Source organism: Phacochoerus africanus, chromosome 8 (assembly GCF_016906955.1).
Source record: "Phacochoerus africanus isolate WHEZ1 chromosome 8, ROS_Pafr_v1, whole genome shotgun sequence".
NCBI classification, from domain to species: Eukaryota; Metazoa; Chordata; class Mammalia; order Artiodactyla; family Suidae; genus Phacochoerus; species Phacochoerus africanus.
The window spans coordinates 10,283,930-10,308,911 of record NC_062551.1 but is presented as its reverse complement, the minus strand read 5'-3'; positions in this window follow the sequence as shown (position 1 = coordinate 10,308,911).

The following is a 24,982-nucleotide window of genomic DNA, read 5'->3' as shown; positions in this document are numbered from 1 at the left end:
GAGGGAAGGAATGGGATGGACGGGGAGTTTGGGGTTAGTAGATGCAAACTATTACATTTAGAATGGGGTCACGCTTTATAGCATAGGGAACTATATGCAGACTCTTGGGATAGACAGTGATGGAAGATAATATAAGAAAGGGAATGTATATATATGTATGACTGGGTCACTTTCCTGTATAGCAGAAATTGGCACAACATTGTAAATCAACTATATTTTAATGAGAAAAGAAAAGGGGATTTCAGGAGCCTTTAGTTCAATACTTGAGATCTGACTCTGCTTGGCAGACGAGCATTCTGCCCTGCCCTGCCCTGTGACCCAGCCCTCACTCTCCAGCACTGTTCTGATAAAGGCATGGCCCCCTTGGGACTGCTGACATCCCCTTTGCTTCTCCTGCCTCCCTTTTTGCAGTGGCTCCTCCTACTTGTTATCATGGCCTGCCTGCATTTCTTGGTACTGTCTCGTCTCGTAAGAACTCATGGTGCTTCGGGCTCCAACATCACATCCCCCCGCTTTCACTGATAAAATAATGTGGGAAATATCCCGACTTAGAGCCTCTGTGAATTTTTTTCTCAAACAAAAATTAAATTTTATTTTTGAAGTGGAAAAGAAAAGCTTCTGGTCAATGAAAGGTTCTGAATGCAACTCCTAATATTCTAATAGAAAACCCTGAATGGCCAATAATATTTGTCAGTGCTGATCTGAGACCCACAGAACAGATTTTTCACGTGTGACAAAATAAAGGCCACCAATGCCAGGATTTTCTAGGGGCTGGAAACTGATTAATGTCTATAAAACTTTTGACTTTGTAGATTCTCTTCAACAGGAAAAAAAAATCAGAATATACAGACATTTATCCTCAATGCCACGGTTTCAATCAGTAATATTTAGGTCATTCAAAATAGAATGTCCAATACAGAGACAGACAGACAGACAGACAGACAGACAGATAGATAGATAGATAGATATACATACATACAGACAGATATGGATGGAAGGATGATGGATGGATGGGCAGGGAAATAGGTAGGTAGATCTACAAATTGATACATGGATAGATAGAGATAAATTGATGATTAGGCTTTTTGAATGAACTGACACTTTCCTTCTCCGCCACTACCAGTCCTCGGAAGTCATCATATAACACATGAAAGGGAGTGTGTATATATATCGCTATGACTGGGTCACTGTGGGGTACAGCAGAAACTGGCACAACCCTGCAAACCAACTCCACGTAAAGAGGGATCTGACACTGCAGACCAGCCGAACATCAGAAAGGAGTCTTCAGCACGAGAAGCTGCGTCATTCTTCCCAGGAGCAATCACCCACTAAAGTCCTCACACAGAACCCGAGGACATAGATGCTGTACTTATATGGCAGGTCCACTCCTCATTAGGACGTGGGACAAACCAGAGCCCTGATCATCAGCCACCCCCTGACTCTTCTTGACTCTGGACCCCTCAGGGAGCCCAGGGTTTAATCTGTTGCCCCTGCCTGAGAAATCGAAAGCAATAGAAATGGGCAAAGCAAAAAGGAGCCAAGGGAGGAGTCCAGCTACTCACATTCTGAGAGCCAGGTGTGGAGGGGTAGGTCTGACTCCCTCCCGTCCACCCTGTCCAGCCCTCCAAAGGCTGTCCAAGGCCCATTTGGATTGAAGAAAGACAAAGCGTCTCTGGGAAGGAATGTGGGGGAGGCGCTGACCCTGAGTTATAACTTGCCTACACAGTAAAGGTGGTGGTGACGGGGAGAAAATCTGAGGGGCAGGCCCTGGGGAGGCCCAGATAATGAGAAAGTAGGCCAGGGAGGAGCAGCGTGGGAGTGCGGAGGGTGTTTTGCATGAGATTAACAGAGGCGAAATGGAAAACATAAAGGAATACACAGGTCAGAGGATATGAGCTCCAGATACAAATCAAAAAAATTGCTTTGCTGCAGGATGAGGAGAGGCCGGCCAGCTCATGAGCCTCCCACCAAGATGACACGTGAACTTTCTCCCTTGAGGAGCCCAGAGGGAAGCCTGGGGAAAGCAAGCTTCTGTTTGTGCAATTTGGCTTAAAATATGTCACCCATTCTCAGGCCAGCCTCTCCCCTGGTGGCCAATCTGCAGAGATTGGGGGGTGGGGGTGGGGCCACAAGAACACGCATGCCGCCCTCTTGGCTGACCCACGCCAAGAATGCAATCCCATGCCAGTGCGGGTGATAAATAGAGGCAGTGTCCTTTAAGCATCTATTAGGTGCCTGTCATCTACACCCTGTGAGGGAGGCATTCTTAACTCTCATTTCACAGATGAAGAGATTGAGGCTCAGAGATAAGTCACTTGGCCAAGGTTCCATAATGAATCAAAGCAGATCAAAGTGTGAATACCAGCAACACCAGCTGCACTCAGTTCCCAGGACTGTGTCCTTTCCATTACATGCCTGTGTCTCAGTTAAAAGCAGGAAGGGGCTAAGAAAAAGGGAGGAGAACAGAGAGGTATGGGGGCCGTTTCTAAACTACTGCTTGTGCGTTTAAATTTTAACACAGAGCAGGAATAGGTAATACTGTTGGGAGACAGTTTTCCCCATTCTTGCATATCTTGTGAGCAGCGGCACCGACTGCCTTTGTTATGCCCCATCTTCTAAAGGCTGTCCAGCAAACAGGTTTGGAAGATAGAGATAATATCTCCCATGGGAGCAATGGGCAGCGTGCTTCCTATCCATTCAGGAAAGATCAGCTTGCTCTTCTGTGACACACCCTACAACCTGTGTGTGTTTGTGTGTGTCCTGGCCCTCTCTGCATTGTCCTGCGGGTACTAGGGCAAGGGAAGCTGACACAAACATGAACCTCATGCCAGTTGGTGTGCCAGGAGTAATGGCACTGGCTCAGGAGGGTCATGTCTTCTGCTGACATCTACAAAACCTTCCCAGACTAACTTCTTAGCTGGCAAAGAAGGTAACAGCTCAGACCCCACAACACGGGGTGTTTCTTGGAGATGAGGGGACTTGCACAGAGACATCCAGAAGGATAATTTCCTTCCTGTCTTCTGGCACCAAAACAAAGTCCAGATGCTCTCACGTGGCACACCAGAAAGCATTCTGGTACCTTGTGCATCCTTGGGCAATGCAACCTGGGAAATATCTTGAACACTAATAAGCCATTCCCACAAGGTTCCAGCTCCTGAGCAAACATACATCCCTCCCTAGGCTGTCATATACCTGTAATACAATGGGGGGACTTGACCAACTGCTTAAAAATGGCAGACACCTCTGAGAGCCTCATACACATTATTCACTGAATCTTAAGAAGAACTCTATGAATTAGGAATGATTGCTCTCAGAAAGGTACCTAATTCATCCAAATCACACAGCTGGTGTCCAAGTGTGTCTGAATCCACGCTCACAGTTAGCATCCTGGAAGAGACCCGTTTCTTCTGCCAACACTGAATTCATCACTATTCTTGAAACATATTCCTTTTCAATTCTTTAAAACAATTCTTTAGACAAGGAACTTTGCACAAGTAAGAAGAGGCAATTGCCATTCAGGGTAAAAAAAAAACAAAACACACACTTATTTAGTTAATGAGAAACACTTGTTCAAGCAACGTACTCTGGGGCAAATGAAACTTTATTTTTTTCCCTTAATTATCTGAAGTCCATGTTAGGGTAATCCAAACCTCCCCACAGAGAGGATGCAGTCTGTATAGCCCCTCCCCCTCCCCCCCCCCCTGCTTTTTTTTGACCCTTTAGGAGGAAAAGATGTGAGGCCAATGAATTCAGGCAGTGCAAATGCCTTTTGCTGGGCCAAGAGATATAACCACCTCCTCAGTTCATGCTACAGTCAGGAAGGAGGCCAGGCTGCAAAGATGAGCCTGCCCACTGCTTATGTGGCTAGGAGGTTGGGGTGATGGCCAATCTTCGAGGCATCTGACAGAGTGAGCTTTGGGGGAGAAGCACTCTGGAGCCCTGCTGGCAGAGAAGAAGGTATACAGGCACTGTGGTAAAGAACGTGGGCCCTTCCTTGGGTCTGTTACCAGCTCAGGGAGCCAGGAGATGCCCTCGCACCTCTCAGAGAGGGTTAATTCACCACTAGGTGTTCTCAGTTTCATTAGCGTGAGCTTGGTTACGAGAATCATTGCAGATAAGGGGTTACTGCACTTATTTCCCCGGGGGTTGCCCTGACAGCCTACCAAACCACAACCCACTTGGTGGCTTACAACAAGAGAAATGTCTTTTCTTCCAGATCTGGGGGCCAGAAGTCCCAAATCCAGGCACTGGTGGAACCATACTCTCTCCTTTAGCATTCTGACAGTGGCCTGCAGCCCTCATCAGTCCTTGGCTTGCAGCTACTTAACTCCAATAACGGCTGCATCATAACCCAGTTCTCTTCTCCTTATGTGTCTCCACCTTTAATGGCACTCTCCTCTGTGCGTGTCTGACCCCCTTGTCCTTCAGAGTCTCTGTTTAAACACCACCTGCTCTATCAAGCATTCCTGCAAACCTCCTGGGTTCTCTACCATTCCTTTGCTGGTCAGCATTTCTTTATGATAATTTGTTTCTCCTTCCTAGGACCCTCACCTCCTACTTCACTGGGGTGTAAACTATTATGTGGGCAGGAGTTTGAGTCTGTTTTTCCTACCATACTTGGAAGGCAGTATACATTCAAGAAATACCTATTGAACAGGTGAATGTATCAAGGAGATATTTTCATGAGCCAAAGGAAGTGGGACACACTTACAACCAGCACTGGAACTGACGCTCACCACCAAGAGGCCCTGGTTAGAATGTGCCATCTTTTACACCTTAAGCATCAGGACACTGTTCTATTTAAGAATGGGGTTAAAAATTGAAAATAAAAACATAAAAATAACTAAATATAGAACTATCATATGACCCAGTAAACACACTCCTGGACATCTATCCAGAGAAAGCCATAATTCAAAAACATGCATGCACCCCAATGTTCATTGCAGCACTGTTTACAATAGACAAGACATGGAAGCAACCTAAATGTCCAATGACAGAGGAATGGATAAAGATGTGGTACATCTATACAATGGAATACTACTCAGCTATAGGAAAGAATGACATAATACCATTTGCAGCAACATGAATGGACCTAGAGATTTTATCACACTGAGTCAGACAGAGAAAAACAAATACCATGAGATCACTTATATGTGGAATTTAGTAAAAATGATACAAACGCACATATTTATAATATAGAAACCAATGCACAGATTTTGAAATCAAACTTAGGATTACCAAAGGGGAAACCATTGGAGGGGGTAGGGATCAATTGGGAAGGAGGAATTAACGTACATACTACCACATATAAAATAGATAACTAACATGGACCTACTGTATAGCACAAGAAATCTACTCAGTAGTCTGGAATGACCTATATGGGAACAAAAGAATGGCTATTTGTATATGTATAACTGATTCACCTTGATGTACACCTGAAACTAACACAACATTGGAAAGAAAGAAAGAAAGAAAGAAAGAAAGAAAGAAAGAAAGAAAGAAAGAAAGAAAGAAAGAAAAAAAAAAGAGGGAAGGAAGAGAAGAAGAAGGAAAGAAAGATAGAAAGGAAGGAAGGAAGGAAGGAAGGAAGGAAGGAAGGAAGGAAGGAAGGAAGGAAGGAAAGAAAGAGAATGTGGGTTTTTGAGTCAGACAGCTGAGGTCCTAGTGCTGGTCCTTTCCCACAGCTCCTGTGTGACCCTCAGCATGCTACTTAGCTTCTCTAAGATGCTGTATAATATGGATATGTGGTTTGTTTGTTAGTGTTTTGCCTGTGCTTGTGGCATGTGGCAGTTCCTGGGCCAGGGATCGAACACACGCCACAAAGGTGACCCAAGCCAATGCAGTGACCTCGCTGTATCCTTAACACACTGAGCCACTAGGGAACCCCTAGATGTGTGGTTCTGACCTCCTAAGATTATTGTATAAATTATTTATCTAACAGACATTTATTGAATGTCTTGTTGGGCTTTATGATAAAAGAGGATAAGCCCTATACAGTGCCTAGCAAATTTTTGACATGTTGGAGGTGTTGGTTAAGTGGCATTTGCCCAGTGATTACCTAACATGGGTACCACACAAATGAGCAAGTCCACCAGGTATGGTGTGAAGATGATCCGAGAGACCACAGGTCCTCAGCATTCTCTGTCACTCAAGGTGTCCCCCTCTGCCTACCCAGTGCAACCAGAGAAGTTTCTACTCAGCCTCCGCAGATAAGAGCTTTAGAGGGAGGAATTGGGAAGAAAGCATGTGAGAGGGAATTACCCAAGTGAAGCATTGTTTGTCACCATTCTGTTGGGGTTTGGGGGTAGGAAGGTTGTCACCATGAATTCCAGTGGTACCAATCCTATCGGGCAAAGGTGAGTGCTGGCAATGTGGCAAGGAGAGGTAGAAAAGCACAGGCTTCAGGAGTTCCCGTCATGGCCCAGTGGTTAACGAATCTGACTAGGAACCAGGAGGTTGAGGGTTCAATCCCTGGTCTCGCTCAGTGGGTTAAGGATCTGGCATTGCCGTGAGCTGTGGTGCAGGTGGCAGATGTGGCTTGGATCCTATGTTGCTGTGGCTCTGGCGTAGGACAGCAGCTACAGCTCTGATTAGACCCCTAGCCTGGGAACCTCCATGTGCCACAGATGCAGCCCTAGAAAAGACAAAAAGACAAAACAAAAACAAAAAAACACAGGCTTCAGATTCAACACTGTCTATGAACAGAGTGTCTGCCACTTACAACGGAGGATGAGGCAAAGAACCATATTCAAAGAGGATATCCACTTGGGGGTAACAAGTACTTCGGGGTACCTACCACGGGCCACAGCCACATTCTTTGCTAAACACGCTACTCCATTATTTCACACAATCCTCACATCAGCTTTTTGAGTCAGGAATTAACACCCCTATCCTTGCAGATGTAGAAAATGAATCCTGGGAGATCAGCTAAATTTCCCAAGGACAATTGGCCTCTAAGCAGAGCAGGGGGTGGGACTGACCTCTGTCTGCATTCCCTTCGCTTCCAACCCCCACATCCCTCCCATATCCAAGATTCCTGGGCGTGGAGTGTTCGAACCATAAAACAGGCCAAAGTTCTAAGTGGGTTGCTGGGTGCATAAAATGTCTACATGGCCATTTTAATTCTGTCGCTTTGTAGGGGGCACAGAGTTATTTCAGTGGATTGGCATAGAGGACTTTCAGAAGTGGCGCTGCCCACTTAGATGGCTCCATAGGATCAAAACCGTACTAAGGAAACATCACTTTAACTCCAGGGCAAAAGAAGGAAAACCTTGACTCAGTGAAACTAGACCAGGGTTTCGCAACCTCAGCCCTGCTGAAACTTGGGGCTGGATCATTCTTTGCAGTGGGGCTGTGGTTCGCACTGCAGGATGTTGAGCGGCATCCATGGCTTCTGCCCACATACGAGAAGCACCGCCTTCCCCCCGGTTTGTGATAATGAGAAATGCCTGCAGATGTTGCCACAGACCCCTTGGGAGGGGGCTGGTGACAATCACCCGATTGTGAAACAGTAAACCAGGCAAACATGGATCCAAAAATCTTAGTCTACAACTTTTGTGGCTTCGGGAAAGTTACACACTCTCCTTGAAATGCTTTCTCGTATACAGAATGGGGATATTAACTCGTATCTTGTAAGAGAATTGTGCCAAGATAACGCATCCAAAGCACACCCCTTGTGGGCCCTCCAAAGAAGCTCGGTAAATACTTATAAAAATAAGGATTTAATTTTTAAGATGTTTGACTAGCTTTCACATCACCCACATTATCCCTCTGGAAGGTGATGTACACTCTTTTTAAAAAAAACATAATTCTTTTTTACGGCTGCACCCACAGCACGTGGAAGTTCCCAGGCCAGAGACCCAGATCTGAGCTGCAGCTGTGACCTACACTGGATCCTTTACCCAATAACCCACTGCACCACAGCAGGAAGTCCGAAATACACTCATTGTATCATTGCTGCCCATTCCATACAAATTGGCCTTTAATCTTTAAGAGTAACATCTATCAAGTATGTTACACCTATTATCTTCTTCTAATTCTTTAAAACCACTCTATTGATTTAAAATATCAAAAGTTGTACACATTTAATGCATACAACTTGAGGAGCTTGGAAATATGTGCATAGCTGTAAGACTACTGCCGTCATCTATGCCATTAACATATCCATCAGGACCTAAAGTCTCCTTTTCATCTTTACATAGTCCCACAAGGATGGGGGTGCCATCACCACTTTAAAGAGGAGCAAACAGTTTTACAGACAGTAAATAACTTACCCAAGACCATGCAGCAAGAAGACAGAGTTCAAGTTTTATATCCAAGACATTTTCTATTATCTTATCTTACTTCCATATGTATCTTTGAGACCCTTTCTGAAATTCTATACTGAGAACAGAGTCTCTGGTTGAGTTTACAAAGAAAAATAAGCAATTGCTTTAAGTGGGATGAATAAAGTTTACATATGGGGAAGAACGAAAGGTTATGAGAACACAGTGGAGGTGTATCTATCTCCTTTAGAAGTGCTAGAAGGCTTGCTAACAGAAAATGTACAAAGAAAATCGAGAAGGACAATTTGGAGTTGGCCAACTTGGAAGAGGGAGAGTCCAGATAAAGCTCACACACGTGCAAAGTCCTAACACTGAGAATAAACATGATGCATGTACAGTTGTCCCTCCTGCCCATGGTTCTGCATCTGTGGGTTCAACCAACCACACATCAAAGTATTCAGGGAGGAGTTCCCATTGTGGCTCAGTGGTTAACGAACCCAACGATCAACCATGAGGACGCGAGTTCAATTCCCGACCTCCCTCAGTGGGTTAAGGATCCGGTGTTGCCATGAGCTGTGGTGTAGGTTGCAGATGCAGCTCAGATCTGGCATTGCTGTGGCTATGGCGTAGGCTGGCCACAGCTCTGATTGGACCCCGAGCCTGGGAACTTCCATATGCCACCAGTGCGGCCCTAAAATTAAAAAAAAAAAAAAAGATATTCAGGGAGTTCCCACTCTGGTGCAGCAGGTAAAGATCCAGCATTGTCTCTGTAGCAGCTTGGCTTGCTGCTGAGGCATGGTTTGATCCACAGTCCAGCACAATGGGTTAAGGATCCGGCTGCAGCTGAGGCTCAGATTTGATCCCTGGCCTGGGAACTTCCATATCTCACAGGTGTGGCCATATATATATATATATATATATATATATATATATGAATATATAGATATATATATGAATATATATATGAATATATATATGAATATATATATAGATATTCAAAAAAATTCCAAAATATTCTAAAAATCAAAAATTGAATTTGCCACATGCCAGAAACTGCTTATATCATATTTATAGCCATTTACATTGCATTTGCATTTTGTAGGTATTATAAGTAATGTAACCTAGAAGTGATTTATAACATACAGGAGGATGTGTATAGGTTATATGAAAATACTCACTATTTTATACAAGGAACTTGAGCGTCTCTGGATTGTGGCATCCACAGAGGCTCCTGAAAGCAATCCCCCCCCCCCAGATACTGAGGATAACTGTGGTTCAAAATGGGTGAAGTTTGGAGGGCAAGGAAATGGGAAGTAAAGGATGAGATGGGGGGGTAGGCAGGGGCCAGACAACCAAGGGATGTGCCTAGCGTGGTGTTCAGAGCTTCTTTTGGCTCAGGCAGCTTCTTGGCTGTTTCAACTCTCTCCTATGTCCTACTTCTCACATCAATCCCCTGAAATCTCTCTGCAGTGGCTCACCAGGCTACAAAGGACTCTGTTTCCTTGTGATGTTGACCTTCCACACTTTGGCAAATAGAAGTGCTCTCACGGTAAAGTTATTCCAGGGAGACCAGGTCTTTTGGCTCTAAGACCTAATGAGGAAAAATGAACAGGACTGCTGTGCTTTGTACAGGACCTGGGCAAGCCACACACCACCAGTTCTTCCCAAAAGGCTGCACAAAAAGAGACAGCCAGCTCAGCAAACGGAGGCAGCACTCCTGGCAGGCTGATGGGAGAGGGAAGATGGGCATGCCAGTATGGGGGCCTGGGGTGACCCCAGGAGGATGAAGCCCAGCCCAGATTTACAAAACCCAATCTCTGAGGATCTCGGCAGACACTCAGAGGACAAGGCTTCTAAGGAGCAAGGCTCCTCAGCAGTATCTCCAGCATAGGAGTCTTTTTCGTCATGACCAGCAGGCAGACTGCCCTTTCCCTCACACTTTAAAACTTTCTCGCAAATGTTAATGACATTTCAGACTTGAAAAACCTAAACTATCCAAACTGGTTGTTTTGTAATGTATATACAGAGAATGTGGTCGCTGCGTTGAAGGCAAGTCATGTGGAGTTTTTCTTGTATCCCCAGCACCTTGAACATAGTGGGTGCTTGATCACTGGTGGAGGAGAGGAAATGAATTTGTAATCCCTATAGCATCTTAAAAATGTCTGATCTGGGAATTCCCATTGTGGCTCAGCAGTAGCGAACCCGACTATTATCCATGAGGATGCAGGTTTGACCCCTGGCCTTGCTCAGTGGGTTAAGAATCCAGCATTGCTGTGAGCTATGGTGTAGGTTGCAGACGTGGCTCGGATCCCAAATTGCTGTGGCTCAGGTGCAGCTTCAATTTGACCCCTAGCCTGGGAACTTCCATATGCTGCGGGTGTGGCCCTAAAAAGACAAAAAAAAAAGTCTGTTTCATCTTTTTTTTTTCTCACAGCTCCAGTCACCGCTGATAAAAATATAAGGTATCCAAAATATCTGTGGATTAATTATTCCCAAAGTATATCACAGCGCATTGCTTCTCATTTTGAAAATAATGGGCAAGTTGGAAAAAGATGGCCCTGGGGAAGCAGACAGTAACAAGTCTGCACTGAATGTCAGAAAAGCCCATAACACACCACACACACACACACACACATACACACAGAGTCATACACATACACAGAAGGAAGTCACATGTTACCCAAGGGTAAGATTTTTAAGTCACATAAATAACAAATCATTTGGGATATAAAATTATCCTTGAAAAACTTCCCAAAGAAGGAAGAAAAGAGGGAAGAGTAAGGAGGGCAGTAATATTGTCACACAGCCTGGGAATGACAACAGTGCTGCCCAGGGCTCGGAATGGATATGTTGCTGACTCTCACAGACAAGGATGCTGGGATAAAATCAAGTGGGGAGGGGGGAAGGGCAAAACACTCTGCGAGGTTCCTCTATGCTGCCCAACCAAACTTCAGGAGAGGGGATGGGTTATTGGTGTTCTCATGACATGCTTCCCAATTTCCACTGATGACCATACACAATAAAATGGGCATAAGCCTGTCCAGTAAGAAACATCTAGAAGTTTCTCCAACTGAACATCCAAGCACATCAAGAAATAACTCCTTTTTTCATCTGTAGAAGAGTCTTTGAAGGGAAGTTATGTTTGGCTGACTCTGGGGATTCTAGATTCTACCTGACCCTCTCATCAGGAAGCAGACAAAGTTTTGCACTGAATTTCAGGGGTTCCTAGTCCCTCAGACACGCATCCACAAACCTCCCTCTAGAAAGAAAAGGTTTGCTAATAAGTTAACTGTGCACACCAATCGCTCTTGAAGGAAGTCAAACTGCTCTAAACATCTAAATAGTTTTGTTTCTTATGGAGAAGTTCCTATTTTGATAAAGTTACTAAAAACGCTTATTGAATGACGCCACAGAGTCACCTCTGGGATTTTTCGTTCTTCACTAATGTGTCATAGTGAGTAAATCTAGAGGAGACATTTCAAGGGAATGGAAAGGTTACACTCGTTTCTCCTTGGGTGAATTCAGAAACACGTTTCCCCTTCTCAAAGTGCAGTTCCTTCATCTGCAAAATAAAAGCATCATGCCATAGAATCTCTCAAGCTCCTTCCAGCTCATGAGAGAATAAATACTTACAACCCAGACCCTCCAGAAATTCTGATAAGTCTTCCCTGGAGAGAAAGAATTGCTAACATTTGATGTTTATGGAAACAGAAGAGCAAAATCTTTCTGCAGACAAAGCAAGAATGAACAGAGTCTCTGTTTCAATGGAGAACCGAAAATAAACCCATTATCTCATTTTACCCCTCAGCCTCTCCTTTGAGAATTGAAAGCTATTCTTGAGTTTCAAAAACTCCTCATCATCAACGGTAAATTAACCACAACAAACGGCAAAGATCTCTCAAAGCACCCAGGAGAAGGCAGGGGCAGGTTTCTCTTGGTTCACTGTTTACTCATTCCTCCTTCTAGTGACAATTCCTTTTCTCGTAGGAGGAAGCCCAGCCAGGACAGCGTAGGAAGAGAGGAAGAAAAGGTGAGTCATCATTTGTCCATGATGACTCCAGGCCAGCAACTGTGCATATGTTATTTCATTTCTCAGTGGAATTCGCTGGATGATGAGGAACTGGAGACTCGGAGGCAATAAGAAACTTGCATAAAATGATCCAAACAGAGAAATCTCAGGATAGAGGGGTCAGCTGAGGTCTGTGTGACCCCACACGCAGTGTCCTTTTCAATAAACTGTTAGGGGACCATTGGCTGAAACCACCCACCTTGGCAGGCATGAAAAGAGCCATTTGGTAGAGGGGTCTCACAACAGGAGGCCCTCATAAGGACCATGGTGCTGCCCTGAAGACTAACCAGGAGGATTTGGGAGGGATCACTAGGAGGAAGGAGACAACCAACTCCCCAGGATCCCTGGCGCTGGACTCCCTCTTGGCTGAGAGGTGTGCGCGCCACCAAGAAGGACCCTGAGCCAGACCAAGTATGGACGGACCATGCAAATCGATTGGCCAGAAACGAACCCCATTCCCATAAAACCTGAGGCCGTGAGCCACATGGCAGAGCAGTCCTCCTGGGTTCCCTTACCCTGCGGCTCTCCACCTGGGCCCCCTTCCCAATAAAGTCTTTTGCTTTGTCAGCATGTGTGTCTTCTTGGACAACTTATTTCTGAGAGTTAGACAAGAGCCCACACTCCGGCCCTAGATGGGGGTCTTCCTTCCTACAACAAAACCAAGCTGTGTGGTTTTGATGATCAGATGTGTGACCTCCACAGAGACGTTGTTGCATCTGAAAGCAAACATGATGTAATATGCAACATGTGACTCAGAGCTGTAATGTCCAATGGGACCCAAAGGGCCACAGGTGATGACTACAAAGGCTACATCAAGGGATGATACTGACAATCACTTTGTGGTGGGGAAGGATGCGTTGCTCAATGACAAAGCAGGTAGTGAAGACAAGGAAACCGAGACAGCTTTCTCTACGAACCAGCTGTGACCTTGAACGACCACTTGACATACGTAGGCTCCTACTTCTTTGCCTTTAAAATACGGATGGATGGTATCATTAGACCCCTCCCTCATGGGGCCCTTGTGATAATCAGAATAATACATGTAAAGACATTTGGAAAAATCGAAGGAGTGCTTTATGAATGTAAGGGTTGAGAATTTTTAACGTATATTCTGGATCTTTAGTTCTAGCCCAAAGCAACTAACCAGAGAGTCACCTTGCCTACTTATAATTCACTCTTGGTTGTGTCTGTATGTACTCACCAAAGAACATCATAGGAAATAAAAAGACTAGCAGATTCTAGGCAATTTTCCATTAAAATAGCTGTATGTCCTTATTACTTACAGCCTAAGTCCTGAGTTTCTAGTTTCACCCAAGAGAATGAAACCTCTCTTTCTGTGTGTGAACATTTTTTCAGCCTAGCTCATATCTTTAAGGCCTGGTTTCCAAACATCAAATTGTAGTAAGAATTTAAAGTTAAGAGCCCCCATCACTTAGCGAATAAGCAGTGTTATTACTCAAACAGAGGTCTGCTTGACTTAAAAGGTGATGGTCTTTCCACAAATGCTGCCCTGTCTCCTACAGCAACAAAGACCAAACATGAGAAATAAAGCTTGAAATTCCACTTGTCTGATTAATACAGAGTGCCTATCTGGAGATTTATGTTTGTTTTTCTACTAAATAAATGGTTACATTTCCCCAGCCAAGAATACATTGGGCTAATTAATAACAGCCCTCTTTCAAAGTCTACTACAAAAAAAAAAAAAAAATTCTCTCCCCAGGGACCAATCCCTCTCAAAGGCCATGGATAGACCATCTCAAGAGTTCCTCAGTACGAGACTCCTGAGAACAACCACACATTGACATATTATTGGTCATTCGCACCTTAGCAAAGATCAGCACGGGTGCTCTGTCAAGAAAGTAATACGGAATGAATGGAGGAAGAAAGGGAATGAGGAAGGGAAGAGGGAGGAAGGAGAACAAAAGGGAGAGGGGGAGGGAGACAGGCAGGAACAGGAGAGGATGGAAAGAAAGGTTGAGAGGCCCCTATTTTCTGAGCACTTGCTGGGTAACATGGACATGGCTTCACTTAACAACATACAATATTAAATTTTTTTGTTCCTTATCCACTATTTATTTAAATGTTTGGGATCAACTTCATGTGTGATAATTTACATCCAATAAAATGAAGAGCGTGATTAATTTATTCCTGTTAGGAGGCATCACTGTAATCAGGCTAAGTCCCATGTTCATCACCCCAACATCTTCCCTCCCTCACCTGTACAGTTAACTCAGTCTCAGAGTCTGCTCATCACTAACGTGATTTTTCACTTTTTCTGGACACTTCACATAAAAGAAATAATATAGTATGGAGCCACTTTCATCAGACTTCTTTCACTTAATGTACTGTTGATGAATTGTTTCCATTATGGGGGCTATTCCTAGTAAAGTGTCTATGAACATTTATGTACAAGTCTTTGTGTGAGGAGTTCCCATCATGGCTCAGTGAAATGAATCTGACTAGGATCCAGGAGGACGCAGGTTCGATCCCTGGCCTCACTCAATGGGTTAAGGATCTGGCGTTGCTGTGAGCTATGGTGTAGGTTGCGGAGGCAGCTCAGATCTAGCATTGCTGTGGCTGTGGTGAAGGCGAGTGGCTACAGCTCTGATTCAGCCCCTAGCCTGGGAACCTCCATATGCACAGGTACAGCCCTAAAAAAGCACACAAGAGAAAAGTCTTTCTGTGAACCTATGCCTGCATTTCTCTATCTAGGAGTAGAGTTGTTAGGTTGTACGGTATGTGAATGTTTAACTTTTAAAGAAACTATCAACAGTCCTCAAAGGTAGCTGCACTATTTTAAACTCGCAACAGCAATGTATGAGAATTGTGGTGGCTTCACACTTTGGTCAACACTTGGTATTGTCAGTCCTTTTAATCTCAGACATTCAATGGGTGAGTAGTTGTGTCTCTTTTTGCTTTTACTTTGCATTTTCCTGTTGACTAGTATGTTGAGCATCTTTTCATGTGCTTATTGAACATGGATATATTGCCTTTTGTGAAGTGTCAGTTCAAATATTTTGGCCATTTTATTAGGTTATCCTTTTCTTACTGAGTTGTAAGAGTTTCTAAATATTCTGGTTTAGTTCTTTATCAGATATATGATTTACAATATTTTCTTCAGGTCTGTGGCTGAATGTTTTTCTTATCTGAATTGTCATCTTCTTTTTCTTTTTAAGGGCCTTATCCGCGGCATATGGAAGTTCCTTGGGCCAGGCACTGAATCTGCGCAACAGCAGTGACCCAAGCCGCTGCAGTGACAACTCTGGATCCTTAATCCCACTTCGCCACAAGGGAAATCCTTTACCTTTATTTTATTTTATTTTATTTGTCTTTTTTTTTCTTTTTCTTTTTAGGGCTGCATCCACAGCATATGGAGGTTCCCAGGCTAGGGATATAATCGGAGCTGTAGCTGCCGGCCTATGCAACAGTCAGAGCAATGCAGGATCTGAACCGAGTCTGTGACCTACACCACAGCTCACGGCAACACTGGATCCTTAACCCACTGAGCGAGGCCAGGGATCAAACATGCAACCTCATGGTTCCTAGTTGGATTCTTTTCCACTGTGCCACGATGGGAACTCCCCTTTACCCTTTTTTAAATGAAACTTTACTTACCCACAGGACACAAAGATGTTCTATATATTACCTTCTAGCTTTAGGTTTTTTCTTTTCTTTCTTTTCTTTTTTCTTTCCTTCTTTCTTTCTTTCTTTCTTTCTTTTTTTTTTTTTTTTTTTTTTTTTTTTGCTTTTTAGGGCCACATTCACAGCATGTGGAGGTTCCCAGGCTAGGGGTCAAATCGGAGCTGTAGCTGCCAGCCTACACCAGAGCCACAGCAACACGGGATCTGAGCCGCATCTGCAACCTACACCACAGCTCACAGCAATGCCGGATCGTTAACCCACTGAGCAAGGGCAGGGACCGAACCCGTAACCTCATGGTTCCTAGTCGGATTCGTTAACCACTGTGCCACGACGGGAACTCCTGTTTTTTTAATATATATATATAATGATTTTTATTTTTTTCCATTATAGCTGGTTTATAGTGTTCTGTCAATTTTCTACTGTACAGCATGGTAACCCAGTTACACATACATGTATATATTCTTTTTCTCACATTATCAGGCTCCATCATAAGTGACTAAACATAGTTTCCAGTGCTACACAGCAGCATCTCATTGCTAATCCATTCCAAAGGCAATAATTCACATCTATTAACCCCAAACTCCCCAACCACCCCACTCCCTCCCCCTCCCCCTTGGCAACCACAAATCTATTCTCCAAGCCCATGATTTTCTTTTCTATGGAAAGGTTCATTTGTGCCATATATTAAATTGCAGATATAAGTGATATCATATGGTATTTGTCTTTCTCTTTCTGACATTTCACTCAATATGAGAGTCTCTAGTTCGATCCATGTTGCTGCAAATGGCATTATTTTGTTCTTTTTTATGGCTGAGTAGTATTCCATTGTGTACATGTACCACATCTTCTTAATCCGTTCATCTATTGATGGTTGTTTCCATGTCTTGGCTATTATGAATAGAGCTTCAATGAACATGCGGGTGCATGTGTCTTTTCCAAGGAAAGTTTTGTCTGGATATATGTCCAAGAGTGGGATTGCTGGGTCTTATGGTAGTTCTCTGTATAGTTTTCTAAGGTACCTCCATACTGTTCTCCATAGTGATTGTACCAGCTTACATTCCCACCAAGAGTGCCCTTTTCTCCACACCTCTTCCAGCATTTGTTATTTGTGGACTTATTAGTGATGGACATTCTGACTGGTGTGAGGTAGTATCTCATGGTAGTTCTGAAATGGGAAAAGGACCTGAATAGACATTTCTCCAAGGAAGATATACAGATGGCCAACAAGCACATGAAAAAATGCTCAACATCATTGATTATTAGGGTCAAGGTTTTAATTTAGGCTTTTCCTTATTTGGATACACAAAAAATAGTGTACCTTCATCATTTTTAAAAAGGATATCTTTTCTCCATTGAATTACCCTTAGCAGCTTTAATGGTATGCCTCTATTTCTTGATCCATCATTATGTTTGATTGACTGGTATACGCCTATCCTTATGCTAATACCACATTGTCTTGATCACTGTAGCTTTTTAGTGGTTCTTGAAATAATGTAATATAAGTCACCAGCTTTGTTCTTCTTTTTCAAAATTACTTTGGCTATTATGGGTACTTTGTGTTTTCATACGATAAAATTACAAAGTTAGCTTGTCAACTGCCACCCGCCCCCAAATCCAAAAAGGAAAAAAGAAAAAAGAAAAACCTGCTTGGATTCTTATTTGAAATGCAATGAATCTGTAGATCAATTTGGGGAGACATAAACTGGAGAGATCCTCAAATTACTGAATTTTTCAATCATAAATATACATAACATCTCTTTATTATATTCAATTATCTTTCTAGGAATCTAGATTACATTCTGATTCAGCCTTAGGTCTAAAAGATATCTTCGTGATCACTGAGTCCAAGGACTTCATTTTGTATGTCATAAGCCATGTATCTTTTCATGTGAGTGCCCAATTTTCCTTTTTCATCCCTCCAGCTAAAGAAAACATTTGGATGATCAGTCCAGTATCCTCTTCCCTTCTTTCTTGCTCATTAGAGGTTAATTTGAGTTAAAAGATAAAGTGCTGAAAGGAAAGGAGACAGGAAGAAAAAAAATGCTGAATATATTTGGGGTAGAAGAGGATTCTTTACCTGTATTAATTGCCTTCCTTCATGTATATTCACACCCACATGCACACACCCCAACCAAGGGAGTTAAGAGAAAGAGGCTAAAGTGCACAAGAAAAATGACTGGACGCAGAAGCAGGATTAATAAGTGTACTTGTAGTCTGCGTATGTGGGTTCTTTTCCATGTTCTTCAACTGGTGCCAGAAATGCCTGGGCTGGAGGAACTGGGATTCCTGGAGGTGGCGCTGCCCCAAGAGTGAGCCACATGAGCTTCTGGAGAAGGAAGGGTCCCATGCAGAATCAGATGAGGGAATCAGAGCTCAGTGGAAGGCTGACATTACTCAACAGGAAAGCAATACACAGCAGAGTCAGCTCTAAGTCCCAGGCCGGCCTCATTATAAGCAGAAGTGGGGAGCCCATCACAAGCTGCTCCCCACCACTTCTGCATGGAGTTACACTTACAGAGTACTACACCGTCACAGGACCCTGACGGCACCTGGGTAGCAGCATTTCCATGACTAGTTTCTCCACAGACAAGGAGGATAGCCAGGAGGCATCCTGAAATACGTCTATATTTACGTATTGACACAGTTCTATATGTGATAGAAAGTGGTGTGATAAACAGCCCTTTCCTCCCAGGCTTACCCCCCACATTATAGCACCTCTAGCGGCCCCAGCGGCCCCAAACGCCATCTCCACGTGACCCAGCATTTCTAACCCCCATTTCCGTCCCCAAGGATGTGACCTTCATCTGTTCCGATTGGGGCCTGTCTTACATCAGCTGTTAAAAACTTTAACCACCACCACTTTCTACAGAAATGTTTTAGAAGACATTTGATTCCACACTCCCCTTGGTATCTCTGACATGCATTTTTTTTCTATTCTTACAGATACCACCTCTTGCCTAGGACATAAGTGAGCTGCTCACGGCTATAAAAAACTATCGTTTATTAAAAACCTACTTCTTCTGACTCTTTATGGGCACAGTATTGTTTGGTTCCCCAAAGAAGTCTAGAGAGAGGGCATTTTTGCCCTCATTTTTATAAGACACTTACAAAATATGTATAACGTCCTCAAAGCCGACATTTGGGCCTCTTTCAGGTTGAGTTTTTCCATTCCTCATGATCTTTCCTCATCTGAGTAATGGAAGATATTTAAAAATAAAGTCTCAATTAAAAATATGAGAACCCAGAGTTTGCACTGCGGTTCAGCGGTAATGAACCTGACTAGTATCCATGAGGATGCAGGTTCGATCCCTGGCCTGGCTCAGTAGGTTAAGGATCTGTTGTTGCTGTGAGCTGTGGCGTAGGTCGCAGATGCGGCTCAGATCCTGTATTGCTGTGGCTGTGGTGTAGGCCAGCTGCTGCAGCTCCGATGTGACCCCTAGTCTGGGAACCTCCATGTACCATGGGTGTGGCCCTAAAAAAAAAAAAAAGTGCTAACTAAGCACCTCTCATTTTAAAAGGTCATCTTTAATGTGTGTTTACTAACTCAGGATAGAAACAGGAAAGCCTCTCCAGATCCTCTTCTGGCAGAGCCTGATGGCTTCTCACAACAGCAGGGACTGTATTCACACGTGCTGGGAATGCAGAGCCATCCTCTCTAAGCACCATGCGAACAAAATCCTTCACTTCTGCACGCCACTCTTCCATTCGTGGTTTTTATTTATATTCTCAGCCATTATTTGTTCATGCTTTTACACTCTCTTGTTATAAAAGAATACTTAGATTTAATAGAGACAGGCTTTGTCACAGTAAGAGGGCTGGATTTAGTGGTTTCTAGGGGGGAATTATTTGGGATAACTAATTGAAACCAAAGTGCAGTGCCATTCCTTGCCTGCAACAATAAACACTGGGTCTTCAAAGGCTGACCAAGTTTCCAGTGATTCCTAACAATAGCAGTTGTCATTTTCAAATGATGGTCCTTTTGAAACGCCAAGTGGAGTGAAGAAAAAGTGTGTGCTATTGCTGATTAGACAGGAATATGACTTGCAGAGGCCTAGGTTCCTCTCTTGTCTGCAAATTTTCTGCCCTGATTAATTACAAAGAGTGCCAGAGTGTGTTGACGTTAGTTAAAAGCATTTGCTCTTTCCAGCCTGTCGTTATACCCGAATTAAGGATTTCTGTGTCGAGGTGAGGTCAGGAGGGTTCAGATCTGTTTTCCACTGATAAATCTTTCTGTCCCATAAGGATTAAAGGAACCCAAGGCTTTCATATGTAAAACTAATACATGATCGCCTGTGCGTCTCTGTCCCCATGATCAAAGCTCTTGACCAAGTGGGAATGCCTCAAAGAGATAATAAGTAATTTGTTCACCACAAACATTACAATTATCTATCCCTCTACAAAGTATGGAGAATAAATTCTCTAATCAGAGTTAATTAGCATCCTTGCTGCATTGGGTTTAGCTGACTCGTTCTCTTAAAGGCACATGAACGTAAAAAATTACATGCCTTCTCCAAGCCAGCTCCTTCAACTCTTTCCAAGTTGACTGGAGTAACTGCCCACGAGTTAGCTTCCAACCCATTACTTCCATTTGATGAAACCCACTGAACAAAATTCACAGAGATCTTCCTCTGTGTGCACTTACCCTTCCATGCTTCTGTTGGTCACCCAACTACTCTGTGCCGGTTGCCTTTCTGAGGGCGAAAGGCCCTCAAATTTCCAGCCCAACATGGGGCACTACAAAGAGGAGTGAGTATGGGAGCTCTGGGAGCCCAAAGAGAAGAGGGGGGATGGAAAGGAGGTGAGAGTCAAGGTTGGTCTGGAAGAAGGAGTAAGAATCTGGTAGGTTTATTTGAGGAAGAAGGGCATTTTAAGAACATGGACAATAAAGCCAGGTGAAATAATAACAACAAGAACCACAAACGTTTCTTAACGGCTATGTGCCATATGCTTTGCATATTCTAATTCATTTATTCTTCACCAAAAATGCTATAATGTATGTTCTACTGTTCTTCCTTTGAACAGATGAAGAGAGAGTGGAAAAGACGACGTAATTAAAACAAGACACAGGGAGTTCCCATCGTGGCTCAATGGTTAGCGAATCCAACTAGGAACCATGAGGTGCGGGTTCGATCCCTGGCCTTGCTCAGTGGATTAAAGATCTGGCATTGCCGTGAGCTGTGGTGTAGGTTGCAGATGCGACTCAGATCCTGTGTTGCTGTGGCTCTGGCGTAGGCCAGTGGCTACAGCTCCAATTAGACCCCTAGCCTAGGCTACAGGTGCAAAAAGCCAAAAAAAAAGGCAAAAAGCCAAAAAAAAAAAAAAAAAGACACAGAGCTGAAAAGAGGTAAAGCTAAGGTATGAACCCAGGCCATCTGAATCCACGATTTGTATGTTATACCAACCACACACACACACACACACACACACACACACACACATAACGCTTAGAAAACACTCACCTTCAAAGACGTTGTGGTTTGTTGGGATATATGAGCCACTGACACATTTAATTTCTCCTGCACTTAGTATGAGCTCTACAAAGGAAAGGCAGCAACCACTGAGAGGAGGGAGAGATTCCCCCAGGAAAGGTCAGGGAGATGTTTGAAGAGCTTGATTCTGAAGACTGCAGCTGACCACCCAATGCCTCGCTTTGTTTTAAAAAGAAGAAACGACACATGGAAATGCTTCTCGCAGCACCTGATGCGTGAGAAGTGTTTGACGTAGAGGCCCTGTCTCTCTTTGCCCCTCCAAGCCAGCCTCCCCCACCAGAACTTTGAAAGCCCTCCCATTAGAGATAGTTCTCATCTTTTGTGCTACGTGGGACATGGAGGATCAAAGGAGGGGTGATATTAGGTTTTCATACAACTGCCCTAACAGTGATAAAAAACTGAATTAGACTCTTCTCTGCTCTGTGGCTCATATAAAGAGAGCCTGGGATTAAAAATAAAAACGTTTACTCAGATTGCCTTTACACTTGTGTCTAGTTCAGAATCATGTTCTCACAGCAACAGGCTGACGCCTGTGGAATAGCTATTACTATCTTAGTCATCTGCTTTTGTTTTGTTTGTTTTGTTTTTTGTCTTTTTAGGGCCACACCCACAGCATATGGAAGTTCCCAGGCTAGGGGTTGAATCTGAGCTGCAGCTGGTGGGTCTGTGCCACAGCCACAGTAACACCAGATCTGAGCTGCATCTGTGACCTACACCACAGCTCACAGCAACACCAGATCCTTAACCCACTGCGTAAGGCCACAGATCCAACCCGCATCCTCATGGATGCTAGTCAGATGTGTTTCCACTGTATTTCAAATGCTATTTTCTCCTTTCATCTTTCCAACAGCCCAATACTGGAGATAACATCTCCAATTCTTTTTTTAAAATTTTTTGGCCATGTCACCACATGCAGAAGTTTCCAGGCCAGGGATCGAACCTGCCCAACAGCAGTGGCTGGAGCTGCAGCAGTGACAATGCCAGATCCTTAACTTGCTACAGCACAAGGGCACTCCTCCAGTGCTTTTTTAATGAATGAGAAAGCTGATTGCTACAGAGTGTATGTGACTTGTTCAGATACACATGCTCCTAGTACTAGAAAAGAGAGAAGATTTGAACCCAGATTTATTCATTTAAACTGTTAACCATTCCTTCTCAATACATTCTCCATCACTTTTAAATGAAGTGAAGAGTGGCAAAATCCAGGCCATTTTTCCCTTTGGTGATTTTAGGAGAACAAGAATATGGACTAACTTTGGAGCAAGACCTCTTGAAACCAAGTCCAAGTGGTGTACATTAACTTCAAGGTACATAGCATTTGGCTTTTCCAAGCATCCGTTTCCAAACCTAGAAAATGTAAATAACATCACCTTTCTCACAAATACAGCTAAAAATTAACAGAGATGGTGTGTGAATAGGTTTTGAAATCACTCAAGTGGCTTTACTATCCTTCTAGGAGAAAAGAAGCTGGGTGACTAGAATTTTGGAGCCTGATAGGGGACAAGTCACCATTTTGTTCCTTGGTTTCTTCAAGTGGAAAGTCAGTGGTTTGGGCGAGGTGATTTTCAGACTTATTCAGCAGTGGAAGTCTCTTTGCAAGTAAAATCTTACACAGAAGCTCAACACGTGATATAGGTAAACTCTCTGTGCCTGACCACACAGCCTCTCTAATATCCATGACTGGATCAGAGTTAGAAAACCTTTCATTTTTTGGGGGGAGGGGGGGCAGGAGGCTGCACCTGCAGCATATGGAGGTTGCCAGGCTAGGAGTCTAACAGGAGCCACAGCTGCCCACCTATGCCACAGCCACAGCAACGAAGGATCCAATCTGCACCACAGCTCACAGCAACACTAGATCCTTAACCCACTGAGTGAGGCCAGGGATCAAACCCGCATCCTCATGGATCTTAGTCGGGTCGGTCTGTTAATCACTGAGCCACAATAGGAACTCCAGAAAACCTTTCATCTCAACAAGTGATGCCAGGGATCCTGTGTTTGAGGCCATCCATGCAGAACAACAGCAGTAGATTCAAAAGGAATATCACACTCCTGACACCTTAACTCTTCCATAGAAACCTGGTCACTGTGATAAAAAATAATCCATATCAAGTTATCAATGATTGTGTGTTCCCCGAATAACTGGCACACCCCACTCTTTCCAATCTCAGAGGCTCAATGGCATTTATATCATTGACCCATCAGCCTTCCTATATGGTCACCCTGGATTCTCTTTCCATTGTCCTCTAGTTGAATCAATCCATCATAAATATTGTGGCTATTAATCTCCAACAGACATCTTGAATACCACTACTTCTGTTGGTCTCTACTCCCATTTTCCAAAGCCAAGACAGCTTCCTCCAGATGATAGGTAATAATAACCTGCCTCTCCTGTCTACTTTCCATACAGCATCAAAGAAATAAGCTCTTAGATAAAACTGAAATCCCTAACTATAAACTCCAAGACCTTCTGACCCCTGCATTATGGCACATAGCCTGCCCCTGGCTCACAGGACGAGCTCTTTCCTCTCTCTGGCCTTTGCATTTATCCTTCCAAATATTCAGAATTTTTTTTTCTTTTTGTCTTTTTACAGCCACACCTGTGGCATCTGGAGGTTCCCAGGCTAGGGATCTAATTGGAGCTGTTGCTGTGGGCCTACGCCACAGTCACAGAAATGCCAGATCCGAGCCATGTCTGCGACCTACACCACAGCTCACAGCAATGCCGGATCCTTAACCCACTGAGCGAGGCCAGGGATCAAACCCGCAACCTCATGGTTTCTAGTCGGATGTGTTTCTGCTGCGCCACAAGAGGAACTTCTCATGGAATTTTTTTTTTCTCATCTTCTTTGCTGCTTCACTCATCTGCTTCAGTCTTTGATTAAGTAAATGTTCTTCCTCACAGGAATCTCCCCTGAATAGCCTTTCAAGTTCTTCCCACCAATTGTGTAACCTGAATAGTCCATCCATAACCCAAAGCACACTCTGTATTTATTGATTGCTTGTTTGATGTCTGACCTACCCACTCAGTTATAAGCTCCAGGAAAGTAAAAGAGCCTTATTTTTTTTTCATAATTATCATCTCAGTGCCTGAAATACTACCTAGGCCATGAAAGATGCTTACTACATATATGATGAAAAAAATGAACAAATAAATGTTCTAAGCATTTGAATTGATAGGTTTCTAAATATACCCATAAAGAATTTGTCTTTATATAGCCGCTTCCGCTTATTTTGGTTTTTGCTCTTTTTTTTTTTTTTTTTTTTGGCTGTACCCTGCAGCATATGGAAGTTCCCAGGCCAGGCAGGAATGGAATCCAAGTCTCAGCTGTGACCTACACCACAGAGGCGGCAACAGCAGACCCTTAACCCTCTGCACCACAGTGGGAACCCGTCTATTCTCCTGGTTTTGAAAAGCAATCTCTGTACCTTTCTTTTTTAACTTTTTTATTATGGTTGATTTACAATGTTCTGTTAATTTCCACTATACAGCAAAGTGACCCAGTTATTCATATATATAC